Raw genomic sequence first — 18,859 nt, forward strand, 5'->3', positions numbered from 1 at the left:
ATCACTTGAAAAGAGCGGCCCCCCCATGCGGGAGCGGGAGAACTTAGGGATGGCCAACAGGTGTTGAGTAGAGGACCTTAGCGTCCGTTGAGGGGCGTACTGCAGGATCCTTTTCCTAATATAAGGTTTTCAGAGTCGTGTAGGGCCTTAAATGCCAAGACAAAAGACTTAAACTGGATCCTCTTGCGTACCGGAAGCCAGTGCAGCGCTCTTAAGTGAGGAGTCATATGTGTCCTGGGGCCAACCATAAGAATGGCTCTAGCTGCCGAATTCTGGATCACCTGCAGGCGACCTAGTAGAAAATCTGGTAGACCCAAGTATAGGACATTAGCATAGTCTAGTCTTGATATGATCAGGGCCTGGACTACCGTCTTCCTGAGGGACACAGAGAGTAGGGGGAGGAAATTCTTCAGGATTTTTAGAAGCCCAAAGCAGGTGCCGGCCAGAGTTTGGATTTGAGACTTCATGGACATGTCTGTATCCAGCTTAACGCCAAGGTTTTTACAACAGTTACTGATGCCGATATGGGGGGGGACATGTCCTGTGGCCACCACTGATGCCATGCCTTGCAAGGATTGGAGCCGAAGAAAAGTTTCTCCGACTTTCGGGGTTACACTTTAATTGGTTTCCTCTAAGCCACGAGAATACCTCCGTCAGGCAGGTGTTAATCTCGCTGCCTCTGAACATGGAGTCCTTCTCGCAGGTGAACACAAGTTGCGTGTCATCGGCGTAGGACACGATTTTTGCACCATGATCCTCCGCTAGAAGCACGAGTGTAGCCATATACACATTAAAAAGGGACGGGCTCAAAATTGAGCCCTGAGGAACTCCAACTTTCATGGGGATGATGGGGGCCGAAAAAGGGGGGGACCATACTGTTTGCCTATGGCCGCTTAAAAAAGAGGTATACCATTTAAGAACAGGCCACCAATGCCGCAGTCCCGAAGTCTGTTCAGGAGTCAGTCATGGGGCACGGTGTCGAAGGCCGCAGAAAGGTCTAACAGCACCAGAACTGCATTACCCCCGCTATCCAAGGTAGTTTTGATAGTTTCAGAGACTTCAAGTAGGGTCGTTTCGGTACTGAAGTTTGTTCTGAACCCTGATAGACTCGGATGAAGAACGTTGTTAGCTTCCACATATTCCGTAGTAACTGTGTTTACATATTTCTCCAAGACCTTGAAAAAGAAAGGCAGCAATGAGATTGGCCAATAGTTACTAACTACCAGTGGGTCTTCTGTGGGGTTTTTTAAGAGCGGAAGAATTCTTGCATGTTTTCAGCTCTCAGGCATTAGCCCCTCAGATAGGGAGGTGTTCAGAACCCAATTGACCGCCGGATTAATCACTTCAGCGATTGACACCAGGACTTTGGCTGGACAAGGGTCTGAGGGAAAGCCGGATTTAAGAGCCTTCATTATCTCAAGGGATTTTGCCAGTGAGATAGGGGGGAACCGTAAGAGAGACATTCCTAAATTAGGATTAATTCTGGGGGGAACATCTGTATTTTCTCCCTGTGCCGGGGGCAACACATTAAAAGAGTCTTGGATAATTTTAATCTTATCGTAAAATTAGTGAGCTAGGCAATTGGACCAGTCGCTGGTAGGGGGAAAGGACTGTCCATTGCATTAGGGGAAGTAAAGTCTTTAACGATTTTAAACAGTTCCTTACTCTTGTTACCCGCCTGCTCAATTTTTGTGGCTAGGAAATGTTTCTTTTCATCACAGACTTTGGAGTAGTGGACTTTCAGGACCTGTTTATAAGTGGCTTTGTCAGAGGGGTTAAATTTCTTCCGCCAAGCTCTCTCAATGCATTTACATGCACTTTTACTTTTGCGGAGGGCCTCCGTAAACCATGGTGCCAAGGCCCTACGGGCTTTCGCTACCCTGGCCATCGGTGGAGCTAGCTCCAGAGAGCAGAGCTGTAGCCAGTTCTCCAGAAGGAGTACATCGCTCTCCAGTGATCCACTAGAGGGAATAGGGTGTAGCTTGAGTGCACTGTCCAGTGCCTCTGCAGTGAGCTGATTGAAAGGCCTGAAACTGTAAGGACGGGACTTGCAGTATGATTGAGGTCTAATAAATTCCTTAGGGCCCCTAAAAGTGAGCAAGAAGTGATTAGACCATATTATGGGGAGAGGCACTGCCTTTTCTATGGTGGTCGTTGAAAAGATCTGGTCTACAATGTGACCTTTTCCATGAGTAGGTATGAAGACATAAGGGACCAAGTTGAAAGTACCTAATGAGCCGCACAGCCTGGAGGGCTCGGGTTCAGCAGGCTTATCCAAATGGATATTAAAATCACCAAGTACCAGGCAATGCCAATATTTGGCAGCAATAGGGGCTATAGCATGACCTATTGGCTCTAAGAATTTTCCAGCCGGTCCTGGTGGTCGGTAGATTACAACACAGGCAATAGATTGGTGGGCCGACACGGTTACAAGGAAGCCAAGGCCCTCAGCACATCCATCCCAGCAATAGAGAGTAGAGAGCATGAATAGATGTTTTAAAAAATTATAGCCACGCCCCTACCCCTGCCTTCCGGCCTGTCCTTGTCTGAGGATCAGATACGCTAGTGATCAGTGATGTCATCAGTGATGTCATCATTGATGTCACTGACTATGTCATGAGTGATGTAATATGTGACGTCATCAGCAGTGCATTGCGGGGGCACGAGTTATAGTTAGCTGAACTAACTATAACAGGGGAACTTCTAGGGTTTTGTACGAGGGAAATGTCCAGCTAACTATAACACCCCTGAAACCTATGGTTTTTTCAGTGAATTTCTAAGGTTTTTTAAATGCCAATTCCTAACTATAACGCCCCTGAAACCTTTGTTTTTTTCAGTGAATTTCAAAGGTTTTTTAAATGCCAATTCCTAACTATAACGTGCATGAAACCTATGGTTTTTTCAGTGAATGTCAAAGGTTTTTTAAATGCTAATCCTATCTATAACTTATCTCTGAAGATATCATTAAAAGCATTCTTTTTTAAAAGTAGGGTGCACATTAGTTTTGTGGAAAAGCATCTTTGTGATTGGTTAAGAAAAATCAGTTTCACCGTGGAGTACATATCATAGGATAAAATTTGCTCAGCTCAACCACACCTGCTACTTGCATTTGGAAGGCACTGTTTGAACTTAAAACAATCGTCAACTTTTAACCTGCACGTGTCGTTAAATGTTCAAGAAAATGTTACAAAAAAATATCGTAAAGTTTTAAAAAATTGATGAACTTTTAACCTGCACGTATTGTAGAATGTTCTAGAAAGTGTGTTGATAGAATACGTTGCACTTCTGACTTCCATGTGTTGTTGAACATTAAAAAAAACGGTTCATATGGAAAATTAAAAAGAAACCAATAGAGAAGTTTTGAAACCTAAAAGAATCAAGGAACTATTCTAATTTATTCTTTACATGTATTTGTGTGTGCAGCAACAAAATTATAGACACAACAGCACTAGGAAGAGGAAGAAGCAGGGAGTGGGGGGAGGGGGGGAGATGGGCAGAATGGCACACATGCACAATTAAGTACAACACACATATAGACTAACAATGGCCAAAATGAAACACACCAACAAGGAGCACAAGTCACACAACCTGCCAACATCACACCACTGAACGAGCATAGAAGTGAAAACCACGCTGCATTCATACAGGATGTGTACAAAGGCCAGTCGTTGGTGTTGTGGGATGTCTGCGACCGTGGTCATCATGGATGAGATGCCCAGCATGTGGCACATGGTCGAGTTTACTGTGTGTCATGTTGCCAAACGGCTGCTCCTCCCTCCCACGAGCCCCCACACTTTTGTATGGTGAGCTGTTGTATCTCGTGCACTCGTACGGCACGCCATTGTAATGGCTATTTGCGCATGTCCTGCTACATTCCAACTACAACATCACAGTGCCATTTGGAGGTGGTGCATGCCACTTTACATCATCGACTACTGTGGCTCTTGTAACAGGCCACACCAGAACACAGAGACACACTTACCGCACTTCCAGTACACGGACATGTCCGAGACACCCCGTTCCCCTTGCCGGATAGGCACACCCCTGCACTGACTTGTGAACGACAGACCAGCACACGCCAGTTGTGCATGCAGGAGGATGCGTACGTAGCTACACATCCAGGCTCACTGCCAACGCTGAGGTGACAGCACACTGTGATGTTGCAGGGATCGTGCCTATCATGCTAAGACAATGATCACAGGGACACACTTACTAAGATGTGGGTTTGGGGGGCATTGGCGGTCCTGGAGTTGTTGAGATGAGTCTTCTGGCCCTCATGGGTATCCCTGTATCATGCTCATTGACTCTATGGCACCTGTGGGTGTTCTGGTGTGGCTCTTGGCTGTGTTCCCTTTCATGGTGCAGGTAGTTGTCCTGCTTAACACCAGCAGAAAGCAGGTGTAAAATCCCTGGTGCTAACGTGTCTTATCGCCAGAATTTGTATCGCATTGCAATTGGTGTGAAAGTTGTGATGTGATTTTTTTCGTGTGCACAACAATATAGGAACTGAACAGTGTATCTCGTCAAGATCCAGCACCTGACGCACTATTCCCAAACAATATAAATACAATGAGATTTCTTAATAGATTTTGTGTGTACACTGTAAGTGCAGCCAATACCTCAGTGCAATACAATACAGGATTTTAGTATTTAGAATAAATCGCAAAGGTGCACCTCGTGTCTTTTTGCACGGGAACAGCTACTCTCCATTTCATTATCAGCACTTTAACGGAAGTAAAGTTGAGATAAATCTAACACACTATTCAGAAGTTGGTGCAAACTACAGATATCACCAGTACTCCAACGATAAGTGCCCCAAAATTTAATACCATGGTGGACTCCATCAAATAACAGTAATAGAACAAGAAAGAGTCACACAGCAGTTAAGAGAACAACCAAAAACATTATTAATTTTTCTTTCAAACTTTATTTTTTATAATAATAAATATATAAACGATAAACTATTTTCAAACTTTATTTTTTTATTAACATAAATATAAACAATAAACTAATAAACAAAATATAACAACAATAATACAAAACAACAAGGGGGAACACTTCTGTGGGAACCACGGATGTCGACGACGGACCTGGAAAATCAGAAAGATTTTTTTTAAAAAACGACATGGTATTCTCAACAAAATACCACAAGAAACAAATCACAGATATATAAAATGCATACAGCTAACAAAATGTTATAAGTTTAACTTACAAAAACTGTAAATGTTGCCGCTTTAAAATATTTACCGAATCTGAGGAATCTTTTTTGCAGAAGGCACCACGCCCACAACATTTTTCTTCAGTGGTGAAGAAATGTTTTACTATTTCCAAGGGGCAAACAAAGACCAATGCCACCTTCTTCATTCACAAGATTTGCCAAAGAGTTCTGTTACGAGGGGATCCTAACAAAAAATACTCGTGCGGCACAGCAAGTATGATGAAACACCTAAGGACCCTTCATCCAAACAATCTTGCACGAGAAGAGTGCAAACAGATAAGAAACACTCCTGTCCTGTATCTGTAAAAAAGAATCACAAATAAATGTATAATAATAACGTTCAAATTTATACTATTCCATTACTGTACAAACACATTTTATATAAAAACTGACTAAGAAACTATAGCCCTGAACCACAAGTGTGACGATCGTTAAAACATTACATGCATAGTGCATACTACTTTGAAGCAGTTCATGCCCTAAAGCCTACCTCACTAAAAGACTACATGCTAACTGACTAAATGATTACAGTACTATAAGGAGACACACTGGGTGAGTGACAGGGTGTTTGCTAGAAGAGTATGAATACTAACTAGGGAATTGAAGGTGTGAAACACAACTGTGTAGGTGATTAGAGGACTGCATCCATACTGCATAGGCATTTAAAGCAGTCCATGTGCTAAGGCCTGGCTCACTGCATGACTACTTGGGTACTGACTGAATGATTAGAGTACAGCAAGGAGAGTGCCTAGGTGAATTTATAAGTGCTAGGCTTTTCGAACAGGGAATGGATTAGTACTTGGTACTGAATGGGTCACTAGAGGAGTGCAAAGGCAGTGACAAGTGCTGGACTGTACGGATACTGACTAGGAAATTGAAAGTGTGAAAGACAAGTGTCTAGGTGGTTAGAATACTGCATGCATAGTGCATAGGGGTTTGAAGCAGTCCATGTGCTAAGGCCTGGCTCGGTGTATGAATACTTAGGCAGTGACTGAATCATTAGAGTACTGCAAAGATAGTATCTTGGTGAATTTGTAAGTGTTTGGGTTTTAGCACAGTGAATGGATTAGTACATGGTGCTGAATGGGTCACTAGAGGACTGCAAAGGGAGTGACAGGGTATTTCCTGGAAGTGTATGGATACTGACTAGGGAATTGAAGGTGAGAAAGACAACTGTGTAGGTGGTTAGAGGACTGCATGCATAGTGGATAAGGGTTTGAAGCAGTCCATATACTAAGGCCTGGGTCACTGGATGAGTACTTGGGTACTGACTGAATGATTAGAGTACTGCAAGGAGATTGCCAGGGTGAATTTATTAGGGTTTGGCGCAGTGAATGGATTAGTACATGATGCTGAATGGGTCACTAGAGGAGTGCAAATGGAGTGACAGGGTGTTTGCTGGAAGTGAACGGATACTGACTAGGGAAATGAAGGTGTAAAAGACAAGTGTATAGTATGTTAGAACACTACATGCATACTGCATAGACATTTGAAGCAGTCTATTTGGTACTTAGAAACTGACTAAATAATCAGACTACTTCTAGGACAGTGCTTAGGTAAAACTTTTAAATTTTCAGTTCTGCCACAGTGAACAGAATAGTACATGGTACTGCACCTTAGTGTCAAACCCTGACTCATTTTATCAATGCATAAGCAAAGACTAGCTTCTAATGCTACTAAAACTTGACAACATGAGAGGTTTTAAATTAGTTATCTGTCAGCAAATACACTATGTTACCAAATGCTTCTCTCACAGTGGTTCTCAAATGCACACAGACTCACAGTGTGATTCTAGACAACAACCACTATACCTAGGAGTTTACCAAAAACCATTCACTACTGTGGAAGTGGTAAGCGAACTGCACACAATCTTCATATTTCAGGACTGCACTTTTATGTCAAAGCCTGACTCATATAATCAAAGCATGAGCAAAGACTGGCTTCTAATGATACTAAAACTTCACAACATGACCGGTTTTAAAACAGGTATATGTCAGCAAATACACGATGTTACCAAATGCTTCTCTCACAATCCTAACTCAAATGCACACAGACTCACAGTGTGCTTTTAGACAAGCAACACTATCCCTATGAGTTTACCAAAACTCATTCACTACAGTGAAAGTGGTAAGGGAACTGCACACAATCTACATATTTCACAACTGCAATTTACTGTCAATGCCTGACTCATATAATGAAAGCATAAGCCATAACTGTCTTCTAATGCTACTAAAACTAGGGGTGGGCGGAATTTGCGAAATTAACTTTCGCAAATTATCGCGAAAATGTTTAAAATTATCGCAAACAAGCGGAAATATCGCGAAGATGCGGAAGTTTTTTTCCGGCATGTTCGCGAGATTTTCTGCATGGTTGCGGGTCGCCAACTTACCCATGTGGTTGCTTGCGGGCGCGGCCATCTTGTTTTGAGTTGTCTCGCGGTGCATGATCGCGAGAAGAAAGACGTGATCGCGCGATGCATGACGTCACTGCGGGCGCGAACTGTCGCGAGACAGCGCAAATGGCTAAAAACAATACAACATCTCATGGAGAACGCGACCGGATCAAGAAAACTTGTCGGCGAACGCAGGGATTCAGGTAAGGCGATCGCGCGCGCGCGAGAATGTATTATTTTACAGCGCGAGCAAGAAACAAATTATCGCCAAGCTGCGGAAACCGGAATTTTTGACATTTTCGCGCTCTCCGCGGAACGCGAAAATGTCAAATTATCGCAATTTCCGCGAACGGAACAAAATTTTCGCCCAGGCCTAACTAAAACTTGACAACATGACATGTTTTACAACACTTATCTGTCAGAAAATACACAATGTTACCAAACACTTCTCTCACAGTGGTTCCCAAATGCACACAGACTCACAGTGTGCTTTTAGACAAGCAACACTATCCCTATGAGTTTACCAAAACTCATTCACTACAGTGAAAGTGGTAAGGGAACTGCACACAATCTACATATTTCACAACTGCAATTTACTGTCAATGCCTGACTCATATAATGAAAGCATAAGCCATAACTGTCTTCTAATGCTACTAAAACTAGGGGTGGGCGGAATTTGCGAAATTAACTTTCGCAAATTATCGCGAAAATGTTTAAAATTATCGCAAACAAGCGGAAATATCGCGAAGATGCGGAAGTTTTTTTCCGGCATGTTCGCGAGATTTTCTGCATGGTTGCGGGTCGCCAACTTACCCATGTGGTTGCTTGCGGGCGCGGCCATCTTGTTTTGAGTTGTCTCGCGGTGCATGATCGCGAGAAGAAAGACGTGATCGCGCGATGCATGACGTCACTGCGGGCGCGAACTGTCGCGAGACAGCGCAAATGGCTAAAAACAATACAACATCTCATGGAGAACGCGACCGGATCAAGAAAACTTGTCGGCGAACGCAGGGATTCAGGTAAGGCGATCGCGCGCGCGCGAGAATGTATTATTTTACAGCGCGAGCAAGAAACAAATTATTGCCAAGCTGCGGAAACCGGAATTTTTGACATTTTCGCGCTCTCCGCGGAACGCGAAAATGTCAAATTATCGCAATTTCCGCGAACGGAACAAAATTTTCGCCCAGGCCTAACTAAAACTTGACAACATGACATGTTTTACAACACTTATCTGTCAGAAAATACACAATGTTACCAAACACTTCTCTCACAGTGGTTCCCAAATGCACACAGACTCACAGTGTGATTCTAGACAAACAACACTATCCCTAGGAGTTTACCAAAACTCATTCACTACAGTGGAAGTGGTAAAGGAACTGCACACAATCTACATATTTCACGACTGCAATTTACTGTCAATGCCTGACTCATTTAATGAAAGCATAAGCCATAACTGTCTTCTAATGCTACTAAAACTTGACAACCTGACTGGTTTTAAAACAGTTATCTGTCAGCAAATACACAATGTTACCAAATGCTTCTCTCACAATCCTTACCCAAATGCACACAGACTCACAGTGTGATTTTAGACAATCAACACTATCCTAGGAGTTTACCAAAACTCATTCACTAGTCTGGAAGAGTTAATGGTACTGAACACAATCTACATATTTAAGTACAGCACATCAGTGTCAAAGCATGACTCATTTAATCAACGCATAAGCAAAGACTGGATTCTAATGCTACTAAAACTTCACAACATGACAGGTTTTAAAAAAGTTATCTGTAAGCAAATACATGATATCACCAAATGCTTCTCTCACACTGATCCCAAATACACACTAACTCACACTGTGATTCTAGACATGCACCACTATCCCTAGGAGTTTACCAAAACTCATTCACTACAGTGCAACTGGTAAGGGAACTGCACACAATCTACATATTTCAGGACTGCACTTTATGTCAAAGCCTGACTCATTTAATTCAATCATAAGCCATAACTGTCTTCTAATGCTACTAAAGCTTCACAACATGACAAGTTAAAACAGTAATCTGTCAGCAAATACACGATGTTACCGAATGCTTCTCTCACAGTGGTTCCCAAATGCACACAGACTCACTGTGTGATTCTAGACAAACAACTCTATCCCTTGCACTATACCAAAACACATTTCTTCATCTAGAAGTAGTACTACATTTTAGTATAGAAATATAACATAACTCATTTCACAAATTCATAAACAATGACTGGTTTCTAATTCTACCAAAATATAAAAACAGCACAGTTATCTGTCTACAAACACATGAAAAACACAAATGCTTATCACAGAATGGTTTCTACATGCACACACATAGTAGAGAAAAAAATTACTCCCTACACTTTAGCAGGAAAAATACATTAGTCTGATTAAAATCAAAATAGTCTACATACATCCCCTCACAATTAAATAACTCATCTTTCAAGTTCTTTTGTAGATTAAGAAGTATATCAATCACTCACCATATTTTCTTTTACAGAATCTCTGCACTGTGCACCTTTCAGCAAAAGCAAAGAATGAAAAAGTTTCCCTTTCATTTTCCACACATATATATGTAAACATCAAATCACAATCCTTCGCACATAAACTCAAAAGCAAACACACATTTCTATTGGTTAAACATTTCAACCCTTTCCAACTGAAATACATTTCAACCCTTTCCCCAATCTGCGTTCTGCCTGTTACCATAGAAACAGGTCATGGAACACTGCACTGAGCTCACAGGTCACAAGTTCAGCACACAATGTTCCTACACAAGACAGGAAGTGTGCTTGACTTTTCAACATATCAGCTTATCACATATAATGTTCCTTACAATCTGTTTTTGTTAACCAATAACAATCATACCTTTAAAAAACAGAAGTATACACCCTACCTTTCAGTGTAGAAAGTTGTCATACAACCAATGATTTTTTGTCGTTTTTCAAAAAACGTTGCCGTGGATCCGCGCACCCACCGCAAGAGAATCCGTGCATCCAACGCGATAGGATGCGCGCAACGTGCGCGCATTTTTCCTGTGTTTTTTTTTTTTAAAAAGGGGGCCCCAGGGGCTCCTTCTGGGACCCCCTAAGCACCTCTAGAGGGTCAGAGTATTTCCACTCAGCCCCCTTTATATGTTTTACACACTTATTCCCCTTGCATCTTCAGCCTCGCTTCTACCGAGGCAGAAAATGGCCGCCAACAGTTCCTGGTTTTGAATGTAGAGAGACACTCGACAGCCAATTAGCATTCAGTGCGCGATCGGGAGGGTGCGTGCTCGGTTCGGGGAGGGTTCTTTTACGGTGCGGGTAGGGTGCGCGGATTCTCCCCGGCCATAGATATCACTAACTTTTTTACCCTAATTTTCTCAGGAACTACTGAACAGATTCACACCATATATGCAAAAGACACAAGTCCGAACTGAGGACTACCTCTTTGCCAAATTTGGTGTCAGTCCGTTCAGCGGTTTGGGATGTAGCTGCGACAAAAGGTCCTATGGGAAATTGCATGGGGAAAATGCGTTTTGGGACCCCCCTTTTTTCTCGGCCCTCGCTTGACGGATCACTGCAAAACTTTCAGGGTAGGAGCGTAGCGAAGCTGGCCAAAAGTGTTGCAAATTTCGCGAGGATTCGTCAACTGGTGCCAACGTTATTCCAAATAGAATGTTGCGGATTTCCTATGGAAAATAGGTCCTAACTATAACTATCTACTGGCGACCGCCAGTAGATAATATATATATATATATATATATATATATATATATATATATATATATATATATATATATATATATATATATATATTTCCATCAAAGTTGCCCTCAGCAACGAGAGGTCACTCACCAACATTTCTCTGAGATGCAGCCTGCCTTTCAGAATCCTTATTATTGCATTTTAATGCCGACGCGTTTCAAGGCTGAAAGCCTCTTCTTCTTGGGCTGCAGTAACATCACATTAGACACTCGCATTGCTTCAGTTACTTGACTTTATTTATTTCCATGACCCCCACTGGGCGTGAGCTAAGTGCAAAGTCCTGAGTGCATTCTGGGGCATGGAGTCATGAATGTGACTTAATTAATCACTTTAGTAAGTTCCAATGTGTATATTTACAAGTAATGCTTCTTTTTCTCCTTTAGTAGGTTACGATAATGAAAGCAGGCTCATTACGCATTTAAATGTTGTGCCTTTAAAGTCCCGAACAGTTTCAGAACTGGCTTCCCCAGCTGGCAAAGAATTCCAATCCCAGCTAGTAATGGTGCTCCTCTCCACGGCCGGCCGCCGTGTATAATATTTCCATCAAAGTTGCCCTCAGCAACGAGAGGTCACTCACCAACATTTCTCTGAGATGCAGCCTGCCTTTCAGAATCCTTATTATTGCATTTTAATGCCGACGCGTTTCAAGGCTGAAAGCCTCTTCTTCTTGGGCTGCAGTAACATCACATTAGACACTCGCATTGCTTCAGTTACTTGACTTTATTTATTTCCATGACCCCCACTGGGCGTGAGCTAAGTGCAAAGTCCTGAGTGCATTCTGGGGCATGGAGTCATGAATGCGACTTAATTAATCACTTTAGTAAGTTCCAATGTGTATATTTACAAGTAATGCTTCTTTTTCTCCTTTAGTAGGTTACGATAATGAAAGCAGGCTCATTACGCATTTAAATGTTGTGCCTTTAAAGTCCCGAACAGTTTCAGAACTGGCTTCCCCAGCTGGCAAAGAATTCCAATCCCACTTAGCTCACGCCCAGTGGGGGTCATGGAAATAAATAAGGTCAAGTAACTGAAGCAATGCGAGTGTCTAATGTGATGTTACTGCAGCCCAAGAAGAAGAGGCTTTCAGCCTTGAAACATGTCGGCATTAAAATGCAATAATAAGGATTCTGAAAGGCAGGCTGTATCTCAGAGAAATGTTGGTGAGTGACCTCTCGTTGCTGAGGGCAACTTTGATGGAAATATTATACACAGCGGCCCGGCCATGGAGAGGAGCACCGTTACCTAGGGCCACGTCCCCTGGCGGAATTCCTACCTGTATCCGCTACAGCGCCCATTCTCTTAAAGCCCTAAGGGGTACCATCGCTGCACGTTGCGCACACTCTATAAATCCCATTACAGAGCCCTCGGGTTGCCCCTCCTGCCACTTTGAACTGCTACCGAGCCTCAAGGTCTCCCATACATCAGCCCCATCCTTGAACTTGTTCCTTCTTAATTGTCGCTCCCTCCCCAGACACTCACCGGAACTCCACCTTCTACTAGATGATCGTCAACCTGACGTTCTATTCTTAATGGAAACTTGGTTACACATCAACTCCGATCCGGATATTGTCCAGACCTTACCCCCCGGCTATCCCATACATAGAGCTGACCGTAAGACCTCTAGAGGCGGAGGACTAGCCATAATACATAACATTTTTATTAGCTGCCGCTCGTCTTTAGAGGGCCCTCCCGATTGTGAAAGTATGCAGTTCGCCCTGGAAATCTCTCCCACTTGTACCTTCTCCGGTCTTTTACTATATCGCCCCCCTGTACCCATGGGCCATTTCCTCAACTCCCTTCCTCTATTTGCGGCCGATCGAGCTGTAAATCTAGCAAACTTCACGATACTGGGTGACCTCAACATCCACATGGATGACCCCTCTAATCTTTCCGCCAAGGAGCTGTCTACTTGCCTTTCCGCCCTCCAATTCATACAAAAGGGCTTCCTTCCCACTCACGATAAAGGTCACTTACTTGATCCAGTTTTCAGTAATGCTCAGAAGCTATCAGTGGCCCCACCCATCCCACTCCCTTGGACCGATCACCTATTAGTCCCCATGACCTGGGAGACTTGTTCCTTAAATCCCGCTTTGCAGTCCACTGTCACCCTGGAGAAAAAATGGTCGAACCTCTCTGCCAGTCTATGGTCGGCTACTCTTACCACCAACAGACCCCCCCATGACCCCAATCCTGAACTGGCAAACAACAAATTTAACTCGTGGATCCTTAACTCCCTGGACACGCTCCTGCCTAAATTACTGGCCCATAAGAAGTGCAGGGGGAAATCTGCCCCCTGGTACACCCCCAATCTAAGGAAAATTAAACAGTCTTGTAGACAACTAGAAAGGAGATGGAGATTGAACTACGAAGAAAGTAGGAAATCTGAGTATAAAAAAGCTTTAAGGTCCTATAAAGCTGAGATTAAATCAGCGCAAATAGATTTTTATGAGGATAAGATCAATGCCGCCGCCTTTGCTCCCAAAGAAATATTTCGAATAGCCAAATCCCTGTCCGCCCTCCCCCAGGAACCCCCCAAACTGGAGGACGCCTCTCAGCAGTGCAATGAGCTTGCTGAATACTTCCACCAGAAAATTCAATCGATATGTCAGTCTTTCTCTCCTTACGCGCCTGATCTCTCTGACTCTAGTTCCAGAGCCAAAACGATGACCTCTCTGGAAGAATTCCTTTTACTAGATGAGAAAGGCCTGGATAATCTATTCACCAGGGTAACATCTGGCTCCCCAACAGACCCCGCCCCCCCACAACACCTTTCTCTAGTCTATCGCACTGTAGGCCCAGTCATCATTGACATACTCAACTCCTCCATCGCTTCTGGCATAGTGCCCCAGGCCTGGAAATGTGCCCAGGTCAGAGCTCTCTTAAAAAAACCTAATCTGGACCGCTCTAACCTGGCAAACTATCGCCCCATCTCTCTCCTCCCATGGCTGAGTAAACTGATTGAACGTCATATCAATTCTAATTTAGTCCACTATTTTGAATCCAACAATCTACTCCACGTTTCCCAAACAGGTTTCCGCCCTCAGTTAGGTACCGAGACGGCCCTGCTCGCAGTCACGGAAGAAGCCAGAAGACTTCTGTATCAGGGCGGCTCGGCAGCGATCATCCTACTTGACCTCAGTGCCGCTTTCGACACTGTCAACCATAACATCTTACTTGAGCGGCTGATAAACATGGGGGTAGGAAAGATTTCACTCACTTGGATCCTGTCCATTCTAAAGGATCGCTTCTTTCAAGTTTTTGAGGGGACATCTACGTCCAATCAGTGGCCTCTTAATTGTGGGGTCCCGCAGGGATCCTCTCTGAGCCCCACCCTTTTTAATTCCTACATGGCCCCACTAGCCGAGATAGTGCTTCCCTTCGGCATCAAAAAAATCACCTACGTAGACGACACCCAACTGGTGGTGGCACTTAACCACCCTGAGGGTTCACCAGGCGTCCTAGGTCCCTGCCTAGAGGCAGTAGCCCAATGGATGAGCCATTCTCACCTCAAACTAAATGGGGAGAAGACCAAACTTATGTTCCTAGGCAATACCCCTTCTCCCTCCTCCTCATTCATCTGGCCTTCTTGTCTTGGACCTATGCCCACTCCTAAGCAACAGATTAAAAGTCTCGGCGTTTGGCTTGACAGCTCCCTTTGTTTCAATCATCAGACCACTAAGCTCTCGGCCACGTGTTTTGGACTATTGCGAATGCTCAGGAAAATCCTCCCTCTGCTCCCTTTTCAAGCCAGGAGAATCATGGTTCAAGCCCTGATTCTATCCCGCCTGGACTACGGGAACGCACTTTACCTGGGCGCCCCTCAGTCCACCCAACATAGGCTTCAAGTGATCCAAAACTGCGCAGCGCGTCACCTTTTACAGATTCCCCGCAGACATTCAGCTAAGCCCGCATTATTAAATCTGCATTGGTTGCCCATCCGAGCCAGGATCCAGTTTAAAGCCATGTGTCTAACTCACAGAGCCATCTGGAAATACGGCTCCCACATTATTCAATCCTTAGTTGTACCCTATCAACCTACCAGGACTCTGCGTTCTAGTGCCGCTTTCCTTGCTACGCCCCTGAAAGTTCGAAGATCTAGGTGGGGCGGACGCTCCTTCTCTCTGAATGCCTCCGATCTCTGGAACACCCTCCCGTACACGCTCCGAAGTGAACCTAATATATCGATCTTCCGTAAACAGCTTAAAACCCACCTGTTCCTCTCAGCATTTCAGTGATATTCCTTTCTTCTGTGCTTTCCGTGTCCGCAAGCGCTAGGAGGCCTCCGGGTAGCTATGCGCTATACAAATGTAATCTCATTCATAATCTCATTCATTCATTCATTCATTCTGCTGTGATATTATGAATCATGTTTGAGAGAAAACTATTTTCTCATGCTTTTCCCACAGAGGTTTGGAAGGTGATCTATAAGCTAAACTGAGAGCATATTTTCTGTAAATTCACATTATCGTTCTCAGTCATGTGAGAATGAAGTCTGACATTCTCAGTAAAACATGTACATTCAACAAGGGCAGAGACTGTCAGTTGATTCGTTTGTGTTCTACTGCAGCTTCCCAGAGTGTTCTAAAGAACAACTAGAGCGCTAACAGTCCTACGTATGACAAACGTATTGCACACCTGAAGCCATCTTGATTGGAAAAAAGTGGTAACACTTAAAACATTTAATTTACAAAGGAACAAAATGAGGGGTTCATTTTGCCATAGATGTTATGATTAGAGCTGCAGAAAGAAAAGTTAGGGCACATTTTGACTTCTCAAATCCTCTTCTATTTCATAAAAAAAATCTGACATGCAGACTGAAACATGCACTTTGAATACCAGCAGCAGACTTCCCTGGTGAGCAGTAGCTTTACTACAGTGATCTAATGAGCAACTAGAGTGCTAACATTCAGAATTTATGGCAACTGTGTGACACATCTGAATGCCTTCTGGATGGAACCAAAGTAAAAAACTGAAAGTATTTCCTACTGAGGAGACTGCAGTAAATGAGGAAATTAGGAAACTTCATAACAAATAAATATCCCAAGATGGCCACCAGAGACAGAAGAACCCAAACGTAGCCCAAATATCACCCAGATGTAGCCCAAGTATAGCCCAATGACAGAATGTCCCAGAGTGTTCTTAAGAACAATTAGAGCGCTTACTGTCTTATTTATGACAAAAGTATGGCACACCTGAAGCCATCTTGTTTGGAATAAACTGGTAACACTTAAAACATTTAATTTAAAAAGGAACACAATGAGGGGGTTTATTGTGCCATAGAAATTATTATTAGTGCTGAAGAAAGAAAAATTAGGGCACATTTTTAGTGACTTCTCAAACCCTCTTCTATTTCATTAAAAAATTCTGATATGCAGACTGAAACATGCACTTTTAATACCACAGCAGACTTCCGTGGTGAGCAGTAGCTTTACTACAGTGATCTAATGAGCAACTAGAGTGCTAACATTCAGAATTTATGGCAAATGTGTGACATATCTGAATACCTTCTTGATGGAATCAAAGTGAAAAACTGAAAGCATTTCCTACTGAGGAGACTGCAGTAAATGAGGAAATTAGGAAACTTCATAACACATAAATCTCCCAAGATGGCCACCAGACACAAAAGAGCCCAAATGCAGCACAAATATCACCCAGATGTAGCCCACATGTAGCCCAATGACAGCGGTATGCAAAACACTTATTTTGTGTGTATTTGCAGTTTTATATAGTGCAGACTTGTCAGGTATTGGAGTGCTTTACATGAGCGTTGGTTACATCACACAAGATCAAATTCATTTTGGTTGTAGACATGGGGAGATTAAGTGATTTGACCAGAACCACAGAATGTTGAGCTGACGCAGAAACTCCAACCTGGTTCCCCAGTTGCAAAGTCTGCTGCTCTGGAAGTAACACCACATCCTCTCCCCTAGGTGCAACATTTAATCAAGTGGTCAACGGGATAAAAAAACATAAAGATTACAAATAATTTAAAAGTTCTTTGTCGCTATTTGAAAACTCAGAAAATATGTCATCATTGTAGTTTTTTAGAGCACTAACCATAATTTTGATGCAAATAAGACCCTCTCATATATGTAATTTCTAAAGGAAATTCTCTAGGTATTACAGTTTTGATTACATCAAGATGACGTCAGGTGTTCCACACTTTTGTAATACATATAGAATGTTAGCAATCTAGTTGTTCATTGGGATACTGTTGAGAGGCAGAGGTCAGGGACACGGACTCTGAAAATTGAAGGCAGGTAGGAGAGTGCAGAGGCAACAATTTGACCACACTGGGCAGGCAGGAAGGGCAGTGGCAACACAACAGACTATGGAGGGCAGTGGAAAGGGGGGCAGGGGCAACAAACCAACAATACAGGACTGGCAAGAGAGGCAGTGGCAATATAATAGATCATTGTGGGCAGAAAGAAGAGGCAGTGGTAGTACAACCATACATGCCAACAGACCCGTTTCAGCCAGGAAACATCCAATGTTTTTAAGCTCAAATGGGCTTTATTTGATCTGTCTCCTGTCTACAATCTCCTCTTTTTCAATGTAACTCAAAGGGGAAAATCAATACCCCAGTTTTTTTTCAAAATCTCCCTCTTACCAAGTTCAAAATGTTCGCAAGTATGGTACATTGGATCTTGGTAGGCAGGAGGAATTGGGATAGGGACATGAACTCGGATAACAGAGGACAGAAGGGACATGGAGAGGTGAACCAAACTGACCCTACGGGGCAGGCAGCAGGGTTTGCAGCAGCACAATACACCACACAGGGCATGCGAGACGGGAGTGCAGCACAACACTCCATAGAAAGCAATAGGGAGGGAACAGGACCATGCACATGGACAACAGAGAACAGAGGGGAAAGAGGTAATGGTAGCTAGCTGACCATAATGGACAGACAGGAGAGAAAGCTGCGGCATAACAGACCATAAAGGGCAGGAGGGACGGATCAGGGGCATTACAATGGACCAGACAAGCCAGGAGGGAGGGAATGGGGTCTGCATATGGAAACAGAGGGCTAGGGGCAAGGGGGCAGGACAGGAGCAGCAAGATGACAATGGAGGTCAGACAGGATGGGCACTAGAAACAAGACATACCATGGAGAGCAACAGTGAGACTATGATGGCATAACCACATACCATGGAGGGAAGATGGGAGGGGGTCAGGGGCAGCTAGCTGACCAAACAGGGAAAGTGGGAGGGGCCATGGCAGCACAGAAGACCATGCATGGCAAGCAGAAGGGTTAGTGCAGCACAATTGCTATGATGGGCAAGAAGGAGGGTGCAGGGACATGCACAGAGGACCATGGAGGATAGAAGGGAGGGTCAGGACGTGGGCACAGACAAGAGAGTTCAGGGGAAGGGGCCTCACAACAGACCACGCAGGGCAGGCAAGAGGAGCAGTCGCAGCACAACAGACCAGGGAGGGCAGAAGGGTGTGGCAGTAAAATGGACCATGGAGGACAGGA

This window comes from Triturus cristatus, chromosome 1_2 (genome assembly GCF_964204655.1).
Source record: "Triturus cristatus chromosome 1_2, aTriCri1.1, whole genome shotgun sequence".
Classification (NCBI taxonomy): Eukaryota; Metazoa; Chordata; class Amphibia; order Caudata; family Salamandridae; genus Triturus; species Triturus cristatus.